Source organism: Oncorhynchus gorbuscha, linkage group LG13 (assembly GCF_021184085.1).
Source record: "Oncorhynchus gorbuscha isolate QuinsamMale2020 ecotype Even-year linkage group LG13, OgorEven_v1.0, whole genome shotgun sequence".
Taxonomy (NCBI): Eukaryota; Metazoa; Chordata; class Actinopteri; order Salmoniformes; family Salmonidae; genus Oncorhynchus; species Oncorhynchus gorbuscha.
In genome coordinates, this window is record NC_060185.1 from 48945861 (window position 1) to 48948820 (window position 2960).

The 2960-nt window shown below is 43.6% G+C and overlaps 1 protein-coding gene across 3 annotated transcripts in view; it reads right to left on the bottom strand.

The window, feature by feature from the left end:
• Window positions 1–540: 540 nt before the first annotated feature.
• The window catches only part of arhgap35a (Rho GTPase activating protein 35a), an 86944-nt gene continuing 84524 nt past the window's right edge, over window positions 541–2960 (bottom strand). For all 3 annotated transcript variants that reach the window (XM_046294815.1, XM_046294818.1, XM_046294817.1), the window contains one exon: window positions 541–2960. This exon is cut by the window's right edge and continues 1856 nt beyond it. The gene's annotated coding sequence lies outside the window, so the exon portion shown is untranslated.

Consider the following 2960-nt stretch of genomic DNA (forward strand, 5'->3'; position numbering starts at 1 on the left):
TAATTATTCAAAATGTAACGAGTACTTTTGGGTGTCAGGGAAAATGTATGGCTTAAAAAGTACATTATTTTCTTTAGGAAGGTAGTGAAGTAAAAGTAAAAGTTGTCAAAAAATATAAATAGTAAAGTACATAGTAAAAGCTACTCTAGTGTTCTAGGCAGTTTTCATTGGGAAAGGTCACTAGAAGATGATAATGATTAAACACCTGTCAACTGTAGAAAACTACTTACTCAGGCCCAATGAGGTCCATAAGGCCATCAATGACGCCGGCTTCTCCAGCGAACTCGACATTGGGCAGTTTTCTGAATTTCATTCCAGGAGTAGCCAGCCTTTCTGTGGAAATAAGTTGTGTTAATTCCTTTCATTCATTCGTCCATTAATTTCCAGAAAGCCGTGGATGGTTTGATGAGTCGGTGGGTTTGCACAGACAGACAGGAGGCAGTTTTTTACAAGATTGATTTATTAACTATAATACAGGTCATGTAAGGCCTTGCTGTATACACCATTCCTATTGAGACAAATTACCATACTCTTAGCAAATAATGACAGCATTTTTTCTGTTTATTTTTGTACTTTTTTCTCTCCAATCTTTTTTACAGGTTAAATTTTTTTCTCCATCATTTCATTTTTTTAATCTTCTTGTCTTTAAATACTGAGAGTGGTCGAGCCCCCTCCCTTGCCTGGGCAAAAAATCATGCACTATACTGGGCTGGTCTCTTCACCATTCACAAAATTGTTTTAAAAAAACGTTTATTTTTTATTTATTTTTATTATTAAAAGAAAAAAAGAAAAACAATTCTATCACCATTGACTAAAGGGCAAAGTGTTAGACCCCCTAACATACAGATAAACAACCATTTGAATATAGTTTGCTTGTTTCTCATTTTTAACTTAACAGACCACCTGTCACCATTGTTGCAAAGAATAGAAGAAAAGAAAAGCGACGGAGCCACAAGATCGCAGAACAAACGTCACATTTTTAATTACCATTGTTTTTTTAGCCTCCATTTGTCGCTTTGCCTCCTCTCTCCCCCACCCTTTTTTTGCACAGTCTTTGGCTGCCTCACAGTCTGTTCAGTATTAACACATTGATATACACAGGGAATGCCACTGACCGGCATTCAAAAGTACCAAAGTCCCCCCCCCCTCCATCTCCCAAATAATGATCCCATTCACATCTCTCTCGCTCTCGGTCTCTCTCCCTCTCTCACTCTCCATCTGTGAAAAGTGAACCTACAGCTAGCTAAGGGGATAACTGTGTTCAGCTCCAGGTCACATTAAGTGGGGGTAATGACCGTGAGGAGAAATGCAGTCTCCACTGTAAGCCACGTGGTCTTTGTTTAGGGTCGAGTTACACTGACGTCTGGCTACTACTGACAGCTCAAATGACATCAGTCCTTAACACAGACACACCAACATGTCATATAGGTTGTGTATACTGTGTATACTGACGGGAGATCATTGGGTCGTCGTCAGGGTATAACTTCAGTGATTGGCAGGGAGGCCTGTCAGTCAAGACGATGGGAACTGGAGAGACGTGGAGACAGGCATGAGTGTGTAAAGCCGAGGGTCAAAATGAAACAAATTACATGACCTTGGTTTCACTCTTTCTAATGTGTGCGGACACACACACACACACACACACACACACACACACACACACACACACACACACACACACACACACACACACACACACACACACACACACACACACACACACACACACACACACACACACACACACACACACACACACTAACGATCAAACAGGTTTCTATGACAACCACAGACAGAACCATGGAATTCCGCAGTCATCAACACAGATGAATAGACTGTCTGTTCTGCTCCATCCCGGAGAGTCTCTCTGGACCAGGGAACGGAGCCGTGTCAAAAGGGGGCAGGGATACCAAGCGGTGCCAACCAGGAAGTGGGATCCCAATAAACATAGGATGGCACTGAGGGACTATCAACACCAATGGCTGCGTTTCAATACTCTAAACTTGCTTCCTCATCTCCTTTCCTTCGTGTGCATCCCTGTCACACTCAGCTGAATGGATGTGATTAGCTATCCCGAGCCAGCCTCAGTACAAAAACACATGACTACACATCACCAAGTACTGCCAACTAGCAGTTGCACAGCTGGACACTAGACTAGTCACTGGACTGTATGCATCATGGACAGCTGACACGAACATCTATGCTGTCATACACTTCCTCAACACCGCACTCTGGAGAGTATATATCTGTATCAAAGTGCTGGCTGCCTAGCAACACAACAGATATGATCACCCACAGACTAATCTCAATGCAGTTCAAATGGCTTTCATCGTATAGACTCTCCATCCATGTTATATACAAAGAATTCCTATTGGGCTCAATATGTCCATTTGACTTGATATTCAACAGATAAATATGGGGGATTGTGCATGTAGAAAGATCTGTTACACACAAGGAGGGGGGGATAGTGTCCCGCCCATGCAGTGGTGGGTGAGGTCATAGCTGCAGTAACTATGTTGTCCACCAGATGGCAATGGTGTGTTCTCAGAGAGGTGGCTCCATGACTTCACAACGCATTAGACATGGTGAGAAAGTGTTGTCGCACTTCTCACTAAAGAGACTCCCAAAAGTGCTCTGCACTCTCTCAATCTCAATAAACTTCAGAGAGCTCTACACTAATGATTCTCCCGCTCTCTACCATATTAGAAGCATGTGCACGCACGCGCGCACACACACACACACACACACACACACACACACACACACACACACACACACACACACACACACACACACACACACACACACACACACACACACACACACACACACACACACACACACACACACACATGCTCCCATGTCTCTCCAGGCTTCCAAACCCCTCATGGGTAACAGGAGGAAGAGGGAATTCCCTGCCACCACTTCCCAATGCCTCCTGGGATCCTTAAGGGAATCGT